Source organism: Coregonus lavaretus (genome assembly GCF_964263955.1).
Source record: "Coregonus lavaretus genome assembly, chromosome: 19".
NCBI classification, from domain to species: Eukaryota; Metazoa; Chordata; class Actinopteri; order Salmoniformes; family Salmonidae; genus Coregonus; species Coregonus lavaretus.
Genome location: NC_140006.1, coordinates 48,039,460 through 48,062,140, shown reverse-complemented (window position 1 = coordinate 48,062,140; position 22,681 = coordinate 48,039,460). Strand labels below are relative to the sequence as shown.

The following is a 22,681-nucleotide window of genomic DNA, read 5'->3' as shown; positions in this document are numbered from 1 at the left end:
ACTACTGATGGGGCTAGAGGCCTGACAACCTTGATCTCTGACCAGTTGTGAGGACTAAAAGAGGCAGTCCAAAGTACACACACACTAAGCAAGAGAAAATGAGTTCTGATCAATCATGGAAATAAAAGTGCTGAAAACATGTTGGCTCAACATTTAAAAAAGAAGATTGAGACCAAAGTATAGAAGGAGCAATAATCCACTGTATCGATTTCCCCAAAACAAATCAAACAAACCGACTCATTCCTGGTCCAGCCAGGCAAGAAGAACTAGTGAAATCCAAGCTAATTCCATAATGCACAAGTAAAAAAAAAAATGCATGACGACATTATTTGTTCCACTCCTGTCATAATGCCAAACAGCAGAGAGAGACAGAGACAGAGAGAGACACGCATGCCAAATTGGATTTTTACCGTACGACAGACCACATATTCACCCTGCACACACTAATTGACAAACAAACTAAACAAAAGCAATGTATTTTCATGCTTCATTAATTTAAAAACATTTTAAAAACATTTGACTCAATTTGGCATCAGGGTCTGCAATACAAATTGATGGAAAGTGGTGTTGGGGGGAAAAACATACAGTGAGGGAAAAAAGTATTTGATCCCCTGCTGATTTTGTACATTTGTCCACTGACAAAGAAATGATCAGTCTATAATTTTAATGGTAGGTTTATTTGAACAGTGAGAGACAGAATAACAACAAAAACATCCAGAAAAACACATGTCAAAAATGTTATAAATTTATTTGCATTTTAATGAGGGAAATAAGTATTTGACCCCATCTCAATCAGAAAGATTTCTGGCTCCCAGGTGTCTTTTATACAGGTAACGAGCTGAGATTAGGAGCACACTCTTAAAGGGAGTGCTCCTAATCTCAGTTTGTTACCTGTATAAAAGACACCTGTCCACAGAAGCAATCAATCAATCAGATTCCAAACTCTCCACCATGGCCAAGACCAAAGAGCTCTCAAAGGATGTCAGGGAAAAGATTGTAGACCTACACAAGGCTGGAATGGGCTACAAGACCATCGCCAAGCAGCTTGGTGAGAAGGTGACAACAGTTGGTGCGATTATTCGCAAATGGAAGAAACACAAAATAACTGTCAATCTCCCTCGGCCTGGGGCTCCATGCAAGATCTCACTTCGTGGAGTTGCAATGATCATGAGAACGGTGAGGAATCAGCCCAGAACTACACGAGAGGATCTTGTCAATGATCTCAAGGCGGCTGGGACCATAGTCACCAAGAAAACAATTGGTAACACACTACGCCGTGAAGGACTGAAATCCTGCAGCGCCTGCAAGGTCCCCCTGCTCAAGAAAGCACATATACAGGCCCGTCTGAAGTTTGCCAATGAACATCTGAATGATTCAGAGGAGAACTGGGTGAAAGTGTTGTGGTCAGATGAGACCAAAATCAATCTCTTTGGCATCAACTCAACTCGCCGTGTTTGGAGGAGGAGGACTGCTGCCTATGACCTCAAGAACACCATCCCCACCGTCAACCATGGAGGTGGAAACATTATGCTTTGGGGGTGTTTTTCTGCTAAGGGGACAGGACAACTTCACCGCATCAAAGGGACGATGGATGGGGCCATGTACCGTCAAATCTTGGGTGAGAACCTCCTTCCCTCAGCCAGGGCATTGAAAATGGGTCGTGGATGGGTATTCCAGCATGACAATGATCCAAAACACACGGCCAAGGCAACAAAGGAGTGGCTCAAGAAGAAGCACATTAAGGTCCTGGAGTGGCCTAGCCAGTCTCCAGACCTTAATCCCATAGAAAATCTGTGGAGGGAGCTGAAGGTTCGAGTTGCCAAACGTCAGCCTCGAAACCTTAATGACTTGGAGAAGATCTGCAAAGAGGAGTGGGACAAAATCCCTCCTGAGATGTGTGCAAACCTGGTGGCCAACTACAAGAAATGTCTGACCTCTGTGATTGCCAACAAGGGTTTTGCCACCAAGTACTAAGTCATGTTTTGCAGAGGGGTCAAATACTTATTTCCCTCTTTAAAATACAAATCAATTTATAACATTTTTGACATGCGTTTTTCTGGATTTTTTGGTTGTTATTCTGTCTCTCACTGTTCAAATAAACCTACCATTAAAATTACAGACTGATCATGTCTTTGTCAGTGGGAAAACGTACAAAATCAGCAGGGGATCAAATACTTTTTTCCCTCACTGTAGGATATTATAAAATCCATGTTCACAGACAACAAGTGTGCTGTTAAAATTGGCAAAAAACACACATTTCTTTCCACAGGGCAGTAGCTTGAGCCCCTCCCTCTTCAACACACACACACACACACACACACTCACACACACCTACACCCACACACACACCTACACACCTACACACACACAGACACACAGACACACAAACACACACACACACACACACACACACACACACAGACACACAGACACACACACACACACACACTACCAGTCAAAGGTTTGGACACACCTACTCATTCCAGGGTTTTTCTTTATTTTTACTATTTTCTACATTGTAGAATAATAGTGAAGACATCAAAACTTTGCAAATGTATTAAAAATAAACTCAAATATCACATTTCCATAAGTATTTAGACCCTTTACTCAGTACTTTGTTGAAGCACCTTTGGCAGCGACTACAGCCTTGAGTCTTCTTGGGTATGAAGCTACAAGCTTGGCACACCTGTATTTGGGGAGTTTCTCCCATTCTTCTCTGCAGATCCTCTCAAGCTCTGTCAGGTTGGATGGGGAGCGTCACTGCACAGCTATTTTCAGGTCTCTCTAGAAATGTTTGATCGGGTTCAAGTCCGGGCTCTGGCTGGGCCACTCAAGGATATTCAGAGACTTGTCCCGAAGCCACTCCTGCGTTGTCTTGGCTGTGTGCTTAGGGTCGTTATCCTGTTGGAAGGTGAACCTTTGCCCCAGTCTGAGGTCCTGAGTGCTCTGGAGCAGGCTTTCATCAAGGATCTCTCTGTACTTTGCTCTGTTCATCTTTCCCTCGATCCTGACTAGTCTCCCAGTCCCTGCCGCTGAAAAACATCCCCAAAGCATGATGCTGCCACCACCATGCTTCATCGTAGGGATGGTGCCAGATTTTCCTCCAGATGTGACGCTTGGCATTCAGGCCAAAGAGTTCAATCTTGGTTTAATCAGACCAGATAATCTTGTTTCTCATGGTCTGAGAGTCCTTTAGGTGTCTTTTGGCAAACTCCAAGCAGGCTGTCATGTGCCTTTTACTGAGGAGTGGCTTCCGTCTGGCCACTCAACCATAAAGGTCTGATTGGTGGAGTGCTGCAGAGATGGTTGTCCTTCTGGAAGGTTCTCCCATCTCCATAGAGGAACTCTGGAGCTCTGTCAGAGTGACCATCGGGTTCTTGGTCACCTCCCTGACCAAGGCCCTTCTCCCCCGATTGCTCAGTTTGGCCGGGTGGCCAGCTCTAGGAAGAGTCTTGGTGGTTGCAAACTTCTTCCATTTAAAAATGATGGAGGCCACTGTGTTCTTGGGGACCTTCAATGCAGCAGAATTGTTTTGGTACCCTACCCCAGATCTGTGCCTCGACACAATCCTGTCTTGGAGCTCTACGGACAATGCATTCGACCTCATGGCTTGGTTTTTTCTCTGACATGCACTGTCATCTGTGTGACCTTATACAGAAAGGTGTGTGCCTTACCAAATAATGTCCAATCAATTGAATTTCCCACAGGTGGACTCCAATCAAGTTGTAGAAACATCTCAAGGATGCACCTGAGCTCAATTTCGAGTCTCATAGCAAAGGGTCTGAATACTTATGTTAATATGGTATTTCTGTTTAATTTTCATAATCAATTTGCAAACATTTCTAAAAACCTGTTATTGCTTTGTCATTATGGGGTATTGTGTGTAGATTGAGGGAAAAAAATAATTTAATATATATATTTTATTTTGTATTTTTTTAGGGAGTTGATCAGCTTAATATAGCAGATAGATTGTAACTTCCATCAATGTAATTGTCTGCATCACTTCCAATCCCCCATGTTTTTTTTAAATATATATATACACATATACATATATATTTATATTTCCCTTTAATCCTTTCCAACCCCACCACCCCTTCCCTAATTGGAGTAAACTAGTGAACAACAACGCTTAGGCCTCTACTTCCAGCTTATACATACTATATACATTTTATGGACACAGTCAATTTTACAATAATTCTATTTTGTTTGTTTTTACTCCAGAACTTCCTCTACCCTCAACCTCTCCAATCATTTTCATGATGTCCATCCGGTTTGCTTCTATATGCCACATCTTTCTAACTGTGCTCTTTCACAAAAGCTCCCAACCTACAACCTACAGTGGGGGGAAAAAGTATTTAGTCAGCCACCAATTGTGCAAGTTCTCCCACTTAAAAAGATGAGAGGCCTGTAATTTTCATAATAGGTACACGTCAACTATGACAGACAAATTGAGAAAAAAAATCCAGAAAATCACATTGTGGGATTTTTTATGAATTTATTTGCCAATTATGGTGGAAAATAAGTATTTGTTCACCTACAAACAAGCTAGATTTCTGGCTCTCACAGACCTGTAACTTCTTCTTTAAGAGGCTCCTCTGTCCTCCACTCGTTACCTTTATTAATGGCACCTGTTTGAACTTGTTATCAGTATAAAAGACACCTGTCCACAACCTCAAACAGTCACACTCCAAACTCCACTATGGCCAAGACCAAAGAGCTGTCAAAGGACACCAGAAACAAAATTGTAGACCTGCACCAGGCTGGGAAGACTGAATCTGCAATAGGTAAGCAGCTTGGTTTGAAGAAATCAACTGTGGGAGCAATTATTAGGAAATGGAAGACATACAAGACCACTGATAATCTCCCTCGATCTGGGGCTCCACGCAAGATCTCACCCCATGGGGTCAAAATGATCACAAGAACGGTGAGCAAAAATCCCAGAACCACACGTGGGGACCTAGTGAATGACCTGCAGAGAGCTGGGACCAAAGTAACAAAGCCTACCATCAGTAACACACTACGCCGCCAGGGACTCAAATCCTGCAGTGCAAGACGTGTCCCCCTGCTTAAGCCAGTACATGTCCAGGCCCGTCTGAAGTTTGCTAGAGTGCATTTGGATGATCCAGAAGAGGATTGGGAGAATGTCATATGGTCAGATGAAACCAAAATATATCTTTTTGGTAAAAACTCAACTTGTCGTGTTTGGAGGACAAAGAATGCTGAGTTGCATCCAAAGAACACCATACCTACTGTGAAGCATGGGGGTGGAAACATCATGCTTTGGGGCTGTTTTTCTGCAAAGGGACCAGGACGACTGATCCGTGTAAAGGAAAGAATGAATGGGGCCATGTATCGTGAGATTTTGAGTGAAAACCTCCTTCCATCAGCAAGGGCATTGAAGATGAAACGTGGCTGGGTCTTTCAGCATGACAATGATCCCAAACACACCGCCCGGGCAACGAAGGAGTGGCTTCGTAAGAAGCATTTCAAGGTCCTGGAGTGGCCTAGCCAGTCTCCAGATCTCAACCCCATAGAAAATCTTTGGAGGGAGTTGAAAGTCCGTGTTGCCCAGCGACAGCCCCAAAACATCACTGCTCTAGAGGAGATCTGCATGGAGGAATGGGCCAAAATACCAGCAACAGTGTGTGAAAACCTTGTGAAGACTTACAGAAAACGTTTGACCTGTGTCATTGCCAACAAAGGGTATATAACAAAGTATTGAGAAACTTTTGTTATTGACCAAATACTTATTTTCCACCATAATTTGCAAATAAATTCATTAAAAATCCTACAATGTGATTTTCTGGGGAAAAAATCTCATTTTGTCTGTCATAGTTGACGTGTACCTATGATGAAAATTACAGGCCTCTCCCATCTCTTTAAGTGGGAGAACTTGCACAATTGGTGGCTGACTAAATACTTTTTTCCCCCACTGTATATACTTATTATGGACACAGTATGCTTACATTATTTGTTATCTTGTTATTAGTTGTTGTTAGTTGTTATTAGTCCCATCCTTCAACTCCATTCAACACATCCCATCTATCTCTTAACACCATCCATATTGGATTTCTATTTGCCATATATTTTTCAACTGTACTGTGATGTTTTACAAAAGTTCTGAACCTTTCTATTCTCATTGTTTCTACAGATTGTAAATTGAAAATAAACATTTTTGCTAAAAGTATTATTATATTATTGATCGATTGACTATGACTTTTCAGATCACCCAGTAATGCCATCTGCAAGGTTAGCTCCAGGTAAATATTGCAATCCTTTAGCCATTCCTGGACCTGTGTCCAAAAACAAGCTACAAATGGACAGTACCAAAACAAATGATCTAATGATTCTGTCTCTTCGCAGCAAAATCTGCAGAGCTGGGAAGATTGTATCCCCCATATAAATAACATTCTATTGGTAGCAAGAATTTTACATAATAATTTAAATTGAAAAATTCTACGTTTTTAATCCGGTGTCGTTTTGCGTATCAGTTCATAAACACTATGCCATGGGATCGGTACGTCAAAAATCTCTTCCCAACTATTTTGCAATCTATATGGGACGGCTGTCAATCCTTTGGTCCTTAAATGAAACTGGTATACTTTTTTATTTATCACAGTTTTCCTTAACCAGTTATGTTCTTTAATGCAGGGCCGACAGACAAGTTCCTTACTTTCTCCCCCTTCCACTTTCCTCTTCCATTTTCCGGTAAGGCTGCAATTATTTGGTTGTAATTTTGGGTAGAGCAGACATTTCCATATGTTTTTGTTAGCTGCATAACTCCACCATTCCTACCGATAAAATCATTTACGAAGATTATACCTTTTTTTGTCAATTAGTATATTTGAGTTTAACCACAATATTTGTTGCAATATTTGTTCTGTCGTTTCTGGAGGATTAAATTGAAATTGCAACCAACTTTCTATGTCTTGTTTTAAAAATAGTGATATTTGGGAGATGATTTTCTTTTCAAATAACTGAAAGTGAGAGGTTGTAATCTGAATAAAGGGAAAAGGGCCATTCTTGAACATTGGGTGAGACAATCTTACTAATTTGCTAGAGAACCAGTTCGGATTTAAGTATACCTTTTGTATGACTGAAGCTTTTAGTGATAGGTTTAATGCTTTAATATTTAATAATTTCTGTCCTCCAAATTCATATTCATTATATAAATAGGCCCGTTTAATTTTGTCTGGCTTGCCGTTCCAAATAAAATGTAATATTTTTTTGTCATGTAATTTTAAAAAAACTGTTCGCTAGGCGTAGGCAAGACCATAATCAAATAGTTAAACTGGGATAATACTAAAGAGTTAATCAGGGTGATTTTTCCACAAATTGACAGGTATTTACCTTTCCATGGTAGCAAGATCTTATCTATTTTTGCTAACTTTCTATTAAAATGTATTGGAGTGAGATAATTTATTTCCTTTGGGATATGTATTCCGAGTATATCCACATCACCATCAGACCATTTTATTAAACTACATGGTAATGTAAAAATTGTATTTTTTAGTGCTCCAATACGTAATATAGTACATTTGTCATAATTTGGTTGTAATCCAGAGAGGTTAGAAAATGTATCTAAATCCTCTATGAGGCTGTGGAGGGATTCTAGTTGTGGATTTAAAAGAAAACATGAATCATCAACGTACAATGACACCTTTGTTTTCATGCCCTGGATTTCTAATCCCTTGATATTATTGTTGGATCTGATTTTAATAGCTAACATCTCGATGGCCACAATAAATAGATATGCCGATAGTGGACAACCTTGTTTCACTCCTCTTGACAGTTTAAAACTTTGAGAAATAGCCATTATTTACTATTTTACACCTAGGGTTACTATACATGATTTTGACCCATTTTATAAGATATTCTCCAAAATGGAAATGCTCCAGGCATTTATATATAAACCCCAGTCGTACTTTATCAAATGTCTTTTCGAAGTCTGCTATGAATAGCAGGCCTGGTTTCCCAGATTTTTCATAGTGTTCTATTGTTTCCAGTACTTGCCTTATATTATCTCCAATGTATCGTCCATGTAAAAAACCTGTCTGATTAGAATGAATAATGTCCGACAATACCTTTTTAATTCTATGCGCTATACATTTTGCTAGGATTTTTGCATCACAACACTGAAGTGTAAGGGACCTCCAATTTTTTTAATGGACTGGATCTTTGTATTTTCCACTTGTATCCTGTTTCAGTAATAATGAAATCAGACCTTCTTCTTGAGTGTCTGATAATCTACCATTTACATAGGAGTGGTTAAAACATGCTAATAACGGTCCTCTGAGTATATCAAAAAAGGTTTGGTATACCTCGACTGGTATGCCATCCAACCCTGGAGTTTTCCCAGACTTAAAGTCTTTAATTGCATCCAGAAGTTCCTCCTCTGTAATTTCACCTTCACATGAGTCTTTCTGTATGGCTATTAATTGTACATTATCAATAGAAAAAAAATCTCTACAATTAACTTCAGTTAGAGGAGATGGAGGCGACTGAAATGAAAACATATGCTTAAAGTACTTTGCTTCCTCCTTCAAAATATAATTTGGTGAATCATGGGTGACTCCGTCAATTGTAACCAGTTTCATAAAATTATTTTTGGTAGCATTCCTATGTTGAAGATTTAAAAATAATTTTGTGCATTTTTCCCCATATTCCATCCAGCTTGCTTTATTTCTATAATATATTCCACTTGATCTTTCTTGAATAAGTTTCTCCATTTCTTTTTGTTTTTCCTCTAATTTATTCTGAGCCTCTGTTAGTTTTTATTGCCATCTATCTGTTCTGTTAGACATTCTATTTCCTTTGTTAGTAAAAACTCTTGACCTAAATTGCATTTGTTTTTGAAATGAGTACTGAATTGCATGGCCTCTAAAGGCACATTTAAAGGTGTCCCATACAATAAGGGGATTTGCTGTACCTATGTTATGTTGGAAAAAATCAGTTATACATTCCTCTGTCCTAGTTAAAAACAAGTTATCATCCAATAGGCTTTGATTAAATTTCCAATATCCTCGCCCACGTGAAAATTCAGTAAGAGTAATGTATATGCCTATTATATGATGGTCCGACCGCATTCTGTCCCCTATCAACACTTTTTTTTACTTTTGGTGCCAACGAGAATGAGATAAGAAAGAAGTCAAGACGACTAGCTTGATTCAGTCTCCGCCATGTACATCTCACTAGATCAGGATATTTAAGCCTCCATATATCTACTAGTTCTAATGTATCCATGACATTCACAATTTCCTTAAGAGCATGTGGGTGATTGTTTGTGGTGTGATTTCCTTTACGGTCCATTGAGCTATTTAAAACAGTATTATAATCCCCCACCATAATAATATTGTCTTGAATTGCTTGCAGGGTTGATAATTTATTATATATATATTGTCAAAGAAGTGTGGATCATCATTATTTGGTCCGTAAAGGTTAATGAGCCATATCTGTTTATGGTCCAATAACATACAGTGGGGAAAAAAAGTATTTAGTCAGCCACCAATTGTGCAAGTTCTCCCACTTAAAAAGATGAGAGGCCTGTAATTTTCATCATAGGTACACGTCAACTATGACAGACAAAATGAGGAAAGAAAATCCAGAAAATCACATTGTAGGATTTTTTATGAATTTATTTGCAAATTATGGTGGAAAATAAGTATTTGGTCAATAACAAAAGTTTCTCAATACTTTGTTATATAACCTTTGTTGGCAATGGCACAGGTCAAACGTTTTCTGTAAGTCTTCACAAGGTTTTCACACACTGTTGCTGGTATTTTGGCCCATTCCTCCATGCAGATCTCCTCTAGAGCAGTGATGTTTTGGGGCTGTCGCTGGGCAACACGGACTTTCAACTCCCTCCAAAGATTTTCTATTGGGTTGAGATCTGGAGACTGGCTAGGCCACTCCAGGACCTTGAAATGCTTCTTACGAAGCCACTCCTCCGTTGCCCGGGCGGTGTGTTTGGGATCATTGTCATGCTGAAAGACCCAGCCACGTTTCATCTTCAATGCCCTTGCTGATGGAAGGAGGTTTTTACTCAAAATCTCACGATACATGGCCCCATTCATTCTTTCCTTTACACGGATCAGTCGTCCTGGTCCCTTTGCAGAAAAACAGCCCCAAAGCATGATGTTTCCACCCCCATGCTTCACAGTAGGTATGGTGTTCTTTGGATGCAACTCAGCATTCTTTGTCCTCCAAACACGACGAGTTGAGTTTTTACCAAAAAGTTCTATTTTGGTTTCATCTGACCATATGACATTCTCCCAATCCTCTTCTGGATCATCCAAATGCACTCTAGCAAACTTCAGATGGGCCTGGACATGTACTGGCTTAAGCAGGGGGACACGCCTGGCACTGCACGATTTGAGTCCCTGGCGGCGTAGTGCGTTACTGATGGTAGGCTTTGTTACTTTGGTCCCAGCTCTCTACAGGTCATTCACTAGGTCCCCCCGTGTGGTTCTGGGATTTTTGCTCACCGTTCTTGTGATCATTTTGACCCCACGGGGTGAGATCTTGCGTGGAGCCCCAGATCGAGGGAGATTATCAGTGGTCTTGTATGTCTTCCATTTCCTAATAATTGCTCCCACAGTTGATTTCTTCAAACCAAGCTGCTTACCTATTGCAGATTCAGTCTTCCCAGCCTGGTGCAGGTCTACAATTTTGTTTCTGGTGTCCTTTGACGGCTCTTTGGTCTTGGCCATAGTGGAGTTTGGAGTGTGACTGTTTGAGGTTGTGGACAGATGTCTTTTATACTGATAACAAGTTCAAACAGGTGCCATTAATACAGGTAACGAGTGGAGGACAGAGGAGCCTCTTAAAGAAGAAGTTACAGGTCTGTGAGAGCCAGAAATCTTGCTTGTTTGTAGGTGACCAAATACTTATTTTTCACCATAATTTGCAAATAAATTCATTAAAAATCCTACAATGTGATTTTCTGGATTATTTTTTCTCAATTTGTCTGTCATAGTTGACGTGTACCTATGATGAAAATTACAGGCCTCTCTCATCTTTTTAAGTGGGAGAACTTGCACAATTGGTGGCTGACTAAATACTTTTTTCCCCCACTGTATGCGTAATAATGTCGGCAGTTCATGCATTTACATATAACCCGGATTGCCATTGTATTACATTTAATTTTTGACATCAATTATTATTTTAGCAAACAATTATTGTGGTTCATCCTATATTCTCCCTAACATCCTTACCCCCTTGCAACAGATGTGGGATAAACACACACATACTCTAACACACTCAACCCCTTTCGTCCACAATCAACCATAAAATCAGATGCTCAACGGTTGTTACATCCCAGAGCCCAACTCAAGAAAGGACCTGATTTACGAATGCATATACAGTTACAGCTGATTGAGAAAGCATGCAAGATTGAGCAGAAATTGAAAACAATGCGAGATTTGATTAATCTATTTAATCTGTGAAGTCCTAGGTGATGGAGATCAGATCCACCCTTTTCACCTGAGACGCAAACACTCTGGTCCCCTGTTGTAACCATTTTTCCCAAGCATCTCCGTGCAGTCAGACCTTTGATTATTTTGTGCCAACAGGGCCACAATAATATGCCCCCTCTCTGATTGTCCGAGTGTGACCCCCTCCCCATGGGTTACTGCAGCCAGTGTTGCCAGCACTGCCACTACCTGGGTGGGCGTACCCCACCGGAATCCCCTCCGGCTAGGTACAAGGTCGTCAAGGTTCTCATTAGCAGCTTTGAGAATGTCCTTGTATATTATGCTCTCCCATCAGGGGGCTCTGGCTTTGTAGGACCAACCCTGCCAGGCAGGCTCAGAATCTTTAATATATTTTAGAATAAGGCTTTAAAGTAACAAAATGTGGAAAAAGTCAAGGGGTCTGAATACTTTCCGAATGCACTGTAACCTCACCCAGAGAACTGTGCATGTCAGTGTGTGGTTAGACAGCCAAATCCTTAGGTTTGGCCAAATAGACAAATATATGATAATCTAGTGATGGTTAGACCGCTGAAGTTACACACAAAACTTATTTTTATTTGCTAGGTAAGTGTAATACTGTCTTTGTAAGCACATCAGTACGATATTTACAGCAGAAATGGTTTTGTCTTTGTAACACACACACATCGATTTTGAGTTGATAAATTATCTACACTCAAGCAGGGCCCGGTTTCCCGATAGCGATGGAATTTAGGCTTATACATGTGTTTTAAAGATGCATCTATCCAACAACGGCCGAAGATGTAACATGCGTTTCCCAAAACACCACACAGAGTACGTTCGCTAAGTGCATCGTTGAGGCATAACGTCGATACTGACAGGATCGAAAGAAAGGCAGCACTGCTCTCGGATCAGCTTTCTCCCTTTCAAATCGTACATTTGCATTAGAATATTTCTACAATACTGACGATGGATCTGCTCCTAAAGAGATAGTGAGCTCCAAAAGGTATTGCGACAACGACACATTGTGTTGTTTTGGCTCTGTACTCCAGCACTTAGGATTTGAAATGATACAATGACTATGGGGTTAAAGTGAAAACTTAATTTTAATTTGAGGGTATTCATATCAATATCGGGTGAACCGTTTAGAAATTACAGCGCTTTATGTACATAGTCCCCCCATTTTAGGAGACCAAAAGTATTGGGACAAATTCTACACTTATATGTGTATTAAAGTAGTCAAAAGTTTAGTATTTGGTCCCATATTCCTAGTAAGCAATGAAAGCATCAAGCTTGTGACTCTACAAACTTGTTGGTGCTGAGGAGTATGTCTGTCTGTAATAAAGCCCTTTTGTGGGGAAAACCTCATTCTGATTGGCTGGGCCTGGCTTCCCAGTGGGTGGGCCTATGCCCTCCCAGGCCCACCTATGGCTGTGCCCCTACACAGTCATGTGAAATCCATAGATTAGGGCCTAATGTATTTATTTAAATTGACTGATTTCCTTATATGAACTGTAACTCAGCAAAATCTTTGAAATTGTTGCATGTTGCGTATATATTTTCGTTCAGTATAATTCATATCAAAGGCCTAATTTGTACTGTAGAGCTCTTTTTACTTTCACAGCTGGGTCGCCCCGTCCTGCCCCTAGGGGTCCACCGCCCTGCAGCGCCCCAAACCTACACACACCACACTCAGCTTTAGGATCTTAGTGAAACATTCATTATTGGTTTCAGGTGTGTTAGGCCAAGGCCAGAGCGACAACCCACAGGACAGCAGACCCCCAGGGCCAGGACTGAGCAGCCCAGCAGACCCCCAGGGCCAGGACTGGGCAGCCCGGCAGACCCCCAGGGCCAGGACTGAACAGCCCAGCAGACCCCCAGGGCCAGGACTGAGCAGCCCAGCAGACCCCCAGGGCAGGACTGTGCAGCCCAGCAGACCCCCAGGGCCAGGACTGAGCAGCCCAGCAGACCCCCAGGGCCAGGACTGAGCAGCCCAGCAGAACCCCAGGGCCAGGACTGAGCAGCCCAGCAGAACCCCAGGGCCAGGACTGAGCAGCCCAGCAGAACCCCAGGGCCAGGACTGTGCAGCCCAGCATGACGTGGGCATGTTTTCAATACAGACTCCTTTTGTCGTACGTTACTCCATATACGGAATCCAGACCTTATGAAAGTTGCCCAGTATACCCTTAATCTTGTAATAAATTAAATCTAGTGATACATAACTTGACATGTGTGCCATCCATTGTGACAGGATAACCTTCCAATTAATGGCAATGCATTTATTAGCCGCTATAAAATGCTTGGTTACACAGTTTCTTCTGACAAGTCTTCAGTATCAACATTTCCAAGCAAACAAAAACAGGAAGAAGGGAGAATCTGTAGACATGCTGAGATAAAACAACATACTCTTTGCCAGAATTCAGCCAGCCTTCACAAGACCATAACATACGCAAATATGTCCCCCTTTGTGTTTTACACCTCCAGCAGAGGAATTACATTTCTGAGTGCATGATATATAGTTTCACTGGCATATAGCACGTTCTATGGATGGTCTTAAACTGCAGTAATGTATTTCTGAGATGATATGAACATGACTGGGCATTCAAACATATCTGTATCCATTCATCATCATCAATAGCGTCTCCCAGGTCTTCCTCACATTTTATTTTACATGTTTTGTGTCACCGGGAAAAGGCTCTATCCACCCCTGATACAGTTTGGAAATCAACTTTGGAGGTTTGTCAGACTGCCTTAAAATAGCTTCTGGCTTGTCCAGTGTTTCCGGCACAGAGAGAATACAGTGTTGTATCTGCAGATATTCACCTCAGCTCCGTCACAGCCCACCCAACTACCTCATCCCCATATTGTTATTTATTTTGCTCATTTGCACCCCAGTATCTCTATTTGCACATCATCTCTTGCACATCTATCATTCCAGTGTTAATACGAAATTGTAACTATTTTGCACTATGGCCTATTTATTGCCTTACCTCCAAAATTTACTACATTCGCACACACTGTATATATATTTTCTGTTGTATTTTTGACTGTATGTTTTGTTTACCCCATATGTAACTCTGTGTTGTTGTTTTTAGATCGCACTGCTTTGCTTTATCTTGGCCAGGTCGCAGTTGTAAATGAGAACTTGTTCTCAACTGGCTTACCTGGTTAAATAAAGGTGAAATAAATAAATAAATAAAATAAACAGACTGATCTTCCCTGGCTGCCCGACCCTGCTGAGACCCCTGTCGCCATCTGATCCTCCTAAGATGAGGTATGACAAAGAATGACCTTGGTGTACATTTATACATTATATTATATTATCCAAGAATAGAATCAACGGTTCAATAATTGAAATTACCATTATTCCCAGATCCCAGACAGTAGGTCTACCCATCAATTCAAGATGGAACTTTGTATCATTCACTGATATTGTTAATATACTGCAATATTCCCCTGAGCTCCGTAGACTGGTCTTCCCTGGCTGTCTGACCCTGCTGGGACACCTGTCACCATCTGATCGTGCTAAGACATGATGATCATAGTGTTGTGTACTGACTGTGCACCGTGACAGTGAAGCCTGTAGAGCTGTTTATTACTGTGTTTGTGTGAAAAGTAGAGAAATAGCCAGGGAAACTGACAGATCAATAGTGTTACATTGCTATACTGACTAATAAAAACTCACATTGCTCTGAAAAAAATGCCAGAATATCGGTCTTCAGTCGTTTGGCCGCTGGTTTCATCGTTTGATTCAAGTCTAGTGTGATTGAGGCAAAAATAATAGCTAACGCTAGCCACCTTTAGGCCAGCTCTCTCCCGAACTGTACATCAACTGGCGAAAGCTAGCCAAGTTCATTTACCTCTGTTGAAACGGGGCAAAACAAAGGCTACAAAACATTGACATACAAACAGCTGTTAGACAGTAATCTGACAGATAGCTAGAGGCTAGAGCTGAACTGGCTGTGGTAAGTTAGCTACTAGCTAGCTAATTCATTCACCTCAGTTGAGAGGGGATGAAACATTAGCAAACGTTACATGTCGTTACACTAGCTAATAGCTCAGCACTGGGAATAAACACTAGTTTAGTTTTTTTCTGTTAAATTAAAAAAGCAGTTACCTTACCAGTCAAATAAAGAGCAGCCAGTTTCTGCTCTGCTTGCTTTTACAACTCGTAAAAGGTGCGCAACACACTGACAGCAGCTGCCTCTGTTCAACTCTCCGTGCTGGTCCAGCCAGCCTTTCAGGAGAGTTGCCTTTCACACAGCCTGTCCGCCCGCTCTGTGGTGTCCGCACGATCCTAAATCCAGCTGGTTGAAAACTCCAAAACAGCCTACCGTACCCCTCTGAGGCATCCGCATAGTGCTAAAGCACACCGTTGGCGCTTTTTGTATCACATTGCAATTATAAAACTGGGAGGGACAAAAGTGCAATTTCAGAATGTGTGGGGGGACTAGGGCTGTTGTGATGACCGTATTAATGAAGGCAGTCAAATTCCACGTGACAGTTTAGTCACGATAATTAGGCTTCTCCAAGCTCTGATGCTGCTGATGGTCATTAGTAGCCTACCAAACTTGCTAACTGCCTGGTACTCAGCACTCTATTGTCCCTCTAATCACTCTGACATCAATGCAAATGTAATCGAAAATCTACTCAAACACTTCATGAGAGCCCATGAGCTCATGTTGCGCAACATTTCTACAGGCTATGGAGTAGCGGGAGGAAACAGAGTGATGGCCTCTATTAAAAAGAGGAGGATCCCATCAGCTTTCTATAGGCTATGGAGTAGAGGGAGAAAACAGAGTGATGGCCTCTTAAAAAGAGGAGGATCCCATCAGCTTTCTATTGGCTATGGAGTAGCGGGAGGAAACAGAGTGATGGCCTCTATTAAAAAGAGGAGGATCCCATCAGCTTTCTATTGGCTATGGAGTAGCGGGAGGAAACAGAGTGATGGCCTCTATTAAAAAGAAGAGGATCCCATCAGCTTTCTATTGGCTATGGAGTAGCGGGAGGAAACAGAGTGATGGCCTCTTAAAAAGAGGAGGATCCCATCAGCTTTCTATTGGCTATGGAGTAGCGGGAGGAAACAGAGTGATGGCCTCTATTAAAAAGAGGAGGATCCCATCAGCTTTCTACAGGCTATGGAGTAGCGGGAGGAAACAGAGTGATGGCCTCTATTAAAAAGAGGAGGATCCCATCAGCTTTCTACAGGCTATGGAGTAGCGGGAGGAAACAGAGTGATGGCCTCTTAAAAAGAGGAGGATCCCATCAGCTTTCTATTGGCTATGGAGTAGCGGGAGGAAACAGAGTGATGGCCTCTATTAAAAAGAGGAGGATCCCATCAGCTTTCTATTGGCTATGGAGTAGCGGGAGGAAACAGAGTGATGGCCTCTATTAAAAAGAGGAGGATCCCATCAGCTTTCTATAGGCTATGGAGTAGCGGGAGAAAACAGAGTGATGGCCTCTTAAAAAGAGGAGGATCCCATCAGCTTTCTATAGGCTAGGCCTACTATATTTATTTCTCAATCTTCCTAATATTAAGCACATTGCTTATATTTACAACAGAAGTATAGCCAACCTGGCTGGCATGAAAATAAACCACAGGGAAAAGCGTCCTCCATTCGCTATTTAAGTGCATAGATTACATATTTTTTCCCACTGCCCCTGTTTTGATACAGGTGCATGATAACGGTCCATTCTAAATCAAAACAAATTTCACACATACATTATTTAGTAAATGTAAAGATTAAATCAAGAATAGTCTGATGGGTGACAATATTAGCCTATCACTTGTGAATGATATATTATCATTTACATTTTAGTCATTTAGCAGACGCTCTTATCCAGAGCGACTTACAGGAGCAATTAGGGTTAAGTGCCTTGCTCAAGGGCACAGACAGATTTTTCACCTAGTCGGCTCGGAGATTAGAACCAGCGACCTTTCGGTTACTGGCACGACGCTCTTAACCACTAAGCTACCTGCCGCCTTATCACTTGTGAATGATGCACAGCATAAGAAACAATGCCTTTTTTTTGCGACTTGTTCGAATCATAGTGGCACACCTCATATAGCCTAGCCCATAGGCCTATATGTTTTAATAAGGTTTGTATCACAACTAAAGTGCAAAATAACTTCTTAAAATTAAGCACATTAATCCGCTTTACAGGGGGTGTAGAGCCTAACTGGCATACATCAAATCCATTTTTATTTGTCACATGCGGGCTTACTGACAAGCCCTTAACCAACAATGCAGTTTTTAAGAAAATTTTAAAAAGCAAATAATTAAAGAGCAGCAGTCAAATAAAATAACAGTAGGGAGGTGGTATACAGGGGGGTACCGGTGTAGAGTCAATGTGCGGGGGCACCGGTTAGTCGAGGAAATATGTACATGTGGGTAGAGTTAAAGTGAATATGCATAGATAATAAACAGAGTAGCAGCAGCGCAAAAGAGGGAGTGGGGGGGGGGGGCAATGCAAATAGTCCGGGTAGCAATGATTAGCTGTTCAGGAGTCTTATGGCTTGGGGGTAGAAGCTGTTAAGAAGCCTTTTGGACCTAGACTTGGCGCTCCGGTACCGCTCGTGTAGTAGCAGAGAGAACAGTCTATGACTAGGGTGGCTGGAGTCTGACAATTTTGAGGGCCTTCTTCTGACACCGCCTGGTATAGAGGTCCTGGATGGCAGGAAGCTTGGCCCCAGTGATTTACTGGGCCGTACGCACTACCATCTGTAGTGCCTTGCGGTCGGAGGCCGAGCAGTTGCCATACCAGGCGGTGATGCAACCAGTCAGGATGCTCTCGATGGTGCAGCTGTATAACTTTTTGAGGATCTGAGGACCCATGCCAAATATTTTCTGCCTCCTGAGGGGGAATAGGCTTTGTCGTGCCCTCTTCACGACTGTCTTGGTGTGTTTGGACCATGATAGTTTGTTGGTGATGTGGACACCAAGGAACTTGAAGCTCTCAACCTGTTCCACTACAGCCCCGTCGATGAGAATGGGGACATGCTCAGTCCTCTTTTTTTTCCTGTAGTCCACAATCATCTCCTTTGTCTTGATCACATTGAGGGAGAGGTTGTTATCCTGGCACCACACGGCCAGGTCTCTGACCTCCTCCCTATAGGCTGTCTCATCGTTGTCGGTGATCAGGCCTACCACTGTTGTGACGTCGGCAAACTTAATGATGGTGTTGGAGTCGTGCCTGGCCATGCAGTCATGGGTGAACAGGGAGTACAGGAGGGGACTGAGCACGCAACCCTGATGGGCCCCAGTGTTGAGTATCAGCGTGGCAGATGTGTTGTTACCTACCCTTACCACCTGGGGGCAGCCCATCAGGAAGTCCAGGATCCAGTTGCAGAGGGAGGTGTTTAGTCCCAGGGTCCTTAGCTTAGTGATGAGCTTTGTGGGCACTATGGTGTTGAACGCTGAGCTGTAGTCAATGAACCGCATTCTCATATATAAGCAGCATGTGAGTTTCAAGTTTGGGGAAGATCATTTTTCCCATAAAAATGCACCTTTATAATAAAAGCATTACATGCATAATTGCATTTGCGGTCACTTTTGATAATGGTGTTATCCGCTAATGGAACATTCCCACTTATAGCCTTCTGTTTTATTTGGCCCAAGTTTTCTGAGGAAAAAAATACAGAGATTTTTTTTGGGGGGTGTGTGGAATTTTCATTGTTGTACATAAGACAAAAAAAATGTAACACCAGGAAATCAGCTCCAAGTGATTTTAATTTAAGAAAACGGTTCCCAAGTATTCCCACGCAGAACAGAGAGACAACGTGATCGTATACAAATGTAAGCAAGGTTTGAAATGATTATGGTCTTAGTCAAATATATCTGTTCGGGCTTCTTGAGGTCATTTTGCAGTCTCCAAATGATTTGTAATGATGCTCTGCGTGATTCAACGGCAGACACACCCCCAAGACAACACACGTTTGCATTCAGTCATGGCCGTTAGCATTTCTTTAATAAGCATTGATGAAAAACGAGACCAAATCAGGTAGTTCTCCTTTAACAAAACCCCCGCAAAAAGATACCTTCATCAACAGGCGCTAATGATAGAACAGAGTTTCTAATCCTACTGTACTGTCTTGGATGATAGTTTAGTGTCTATGAATTTGGGTAGCTACCAACAACCAGCATTGTCAAAACAGTTAACGTTCCTAACTATGTGGATGCAATGTATTTAGTTAGCTAGCTACTATTCAACCATCAAAAGGCACACGGGGCGGACATCACATGCAGTTCAGTCGGTGCGACAGTGCACTCACTGACAGAGGCTAACTAGGGAGCTAAGCTAACGCTAATGGGCGAAGGCAGTTGGCCTCCGTGATCTAAACTAGGTAGCTAGCCAAGAGGCTAACCAGTCGATATGACATTTGTGAATCAAGAAAAATTCTCAGATCATTAACACGAATCGCGCTAGCCAACAATAGCTGTCTTGATAGGAACATAATAGATTGACAGGTGGATTGAGCTGTCATGCTAACATTAGCTAGCTAGACACTAACAAACGTCAACTGCTGCTTCTTGTCTCTGCAGCATGCAATAACCGAAAATAACCTCTTGGCTCTTACCTGTACTCTTTTTGAAGTTACAGTTCGGAAGAACGGCTCCTGTTATCTTGAAAACTAACACGGCAATTAAAGACGTATCCTTGACATTATTTCAAACCGTAAGCCTTCGAAATGTCACAGTGGAACGAGAAACCGTTGGATTGTAACGCAAAACTTCCAGGTTGTGGATCCGCCTTCTGACACAACGGCCTTCTTCCGGTTGTGTGGGAACGGGGGTCGCTGCGCCACCTGGCGGCCAATAGTGGGGGTCGCTGCGCCACCTGGCGGCCAATAGTGGGATAACCTCAATCTGATTCTGCACAGTTCCAGCCCAAGCGCCCCCTACTGACCAGTAAACAAATTGAATTGGATTTCATATTAACATCTGCAAATGTTTATTTAATTTCTATCGGTCACAATCATGTTTCGATTTTTATTTATTTTTTTACATTAATGCCAAACAACAAATAAGCAAAGGTGGATTGTATTATCACCTTGTATTTCAGAACCAGATTCCCAAGCTCTCCACCTGGCTTTTATTTTGAAAGCAACCCCTTTGCAACACTGGAACAGCACCTTTGGAATCATGACCTTGCTGATTGAAGATTTACTGGTATAGACTCCAGCAGCAGACAACTCTCAGGCCCCTAACCAACAGTAACTCGAACCATTCAAGTTCACATGTTCATGCCAGTGTTGTAGTCGAGTCACTAAACCTTGAGTCTGAGTCGAGTCACGAATCCCTATGGCTAAGTCCAAGTCGAGTCCAAGTCACCAATGGTCGAATCCCTATGGCTAAGTCCAAGTCGAGTCCAAGTCACCAATGGTCGAATCCCTATGGCTAAGTCCAAGTCGAGTCCAAGTCACCAATGGTCGAGTCACTATGTCTGAAGTAACTTCTAATACCAGTGCTTGACTTGGGCCGTAGCTGTCTGGAACGACATGCCGGTGTAACAGTTGTTGAAGTACTTTGTGAATTTCCCCAGGTTCATATATTAATATAGCATGTTGATGTGTTATTATGCGTGCCAGCATCCTGGGAATAGGGGAGTGTGTACTTACGTTTTGCCCTGCCTGCTCGTGCTCAAATCATTTTGATGCACTATGAGAAGTAGGCACGCTTTTTCTGTCATCTTCAGAAAAGTTAGATTCCTTTTAAGCACAAAGTCGTACACACAGTGTTTTGTTCATGAATAATGTTGTATATTTAGAGTTTACTCATAAGTGGATGGTATTGTTAAGATGTCATTGTACTTTATAGGATATTAACATTGTGAATTCAACATGTGGTTACTAGCTAGCTAAGGTATTGTATGTGTGAACGATGGCTAGGCTCCTCCACTGATCCCAGTCCTGTGTATTGTGCATCTGTTGTAGAAAGAGGCGACAATGGGCAGAACATATTTGTGCTCTACAAATGTTTTGTCTTTTCTTTTGGATGCAGAGAGAATTCTAATTAATTAAAACAGCCTGATCTCCGAAGTCTGTGGTCTGTGGTCCTCTGTAGCTCAGCTGGTAGAGCACGGCGCTTGTAACGCCAAGGTAGTGGGTTCGAACCCCGGGACCACCCATACACAAACATGTATGCACGCATGACTGTAAGTCGCTTTGGATAAAAGCGTCTGCTAAATGGCATATTATTATTAAGTCCACGTCTATAGTCCCAATCAATCACACACACACAACGCAGAGATACAGCCGTGCAGTACAGCGCCGGTTACATTGGTGCCTTCTACAACCGGATTCATCGTTGATCGACGTCAGCTCGATCACGGCGGCGCTGCTGCTCTAGAGACTCTGTTGACATCATTGAGGTACTCCTGCCTCCATGTGGCGAAAAGCGGATCTGCAGTCTCCTGTTTATTTCTTTTCTGAAAACGATGTATTGAGAGTGCTGTTTATGGTTAACTAATATAGAAGTGTGTTCCTCAACAGAAATGTTAACATAACATTAGTGGTTTAGTGACATGGCATCTTATAATGGTGATGAGGAAACCAAATTCACTGCTGGGAGGGGGAGGTTTTTCTCATACCCTGTAAAAGCGTGTAGGTTCCCCCATGTTTTTGCTCCACTAAAAATACTGATGAAAGCCCTTCATCTAGTGATAATCAACATGCCCCTGTAGATGGTTTAGCTGAGCTGGTCACTCAGCTAGCCCAGGAAATAGGGAGCTCCATTAGGGAGGAAATGCAGAGTGGTAGGTCCAGCACTCATGAGCCACCAGTAAGTACAGAGAAGATAAGTGATCATCAATCAGAGTCAGCAGGATATGTAGACCTCAGGAAAATGAAGTTCATCAGGCAATCAGACGTGAAGGAAACGTCCTACATATAGAGGAGATGATACAGACAAATACTCCATTCATGAATAGGGAGGAGTTGATGAGAATATACTTGAGGAAGGGATGTCCTGTTGGGGGAACAATCGGATGAGATGATTAGTCGATTATCTGGCAAAGCAACAGACATGGTAAAGATAAATGTACGCAATGAGACAACTGTTGATCTTAAAGAGAAGCCAGAGATTGTATTTGACATTCTGAAACAGAATTTCAGCGAATTGGCCTACTCATGCATGCCTTTAGCTGATTTTTACAATACTAAACCTGTACCCGGAGAGGCTGTTATGGAGTATTGGGTTCGATTGAACAAGGCCGTAGATGTCACTGACGAGGGTCTTAAGAGACAAGGTAAG

The 22,681-nt window shown here is 42.1% G+C and overlaps 1 pseudogene across 1 annotated transcript in view; it reads right to left on the bottom strand.

The window, feature by feature from the left end:
• LOC311146200 (ubiquitin carboxyl-terminal hydrolase 33-like) overlaps nucleotides 1-20,134 on the bottom strand; it is a 75,351-nt pseudogene extending 55,217 nt beyond the window's left edge. Inside the window, exon 1 of the transcript in view lies at nucleotides 20,008-20,134. The product of the transcript in view is annotated as a ubiquitin carboxyl-terminal hydrolase 33-like (transcript). The remainder of the gene's footprint in view (nucleotides 1-20,007) is intronic.
• Nucleotides 20,135-22,681: the final 2,547 nt, after the last annotated feature.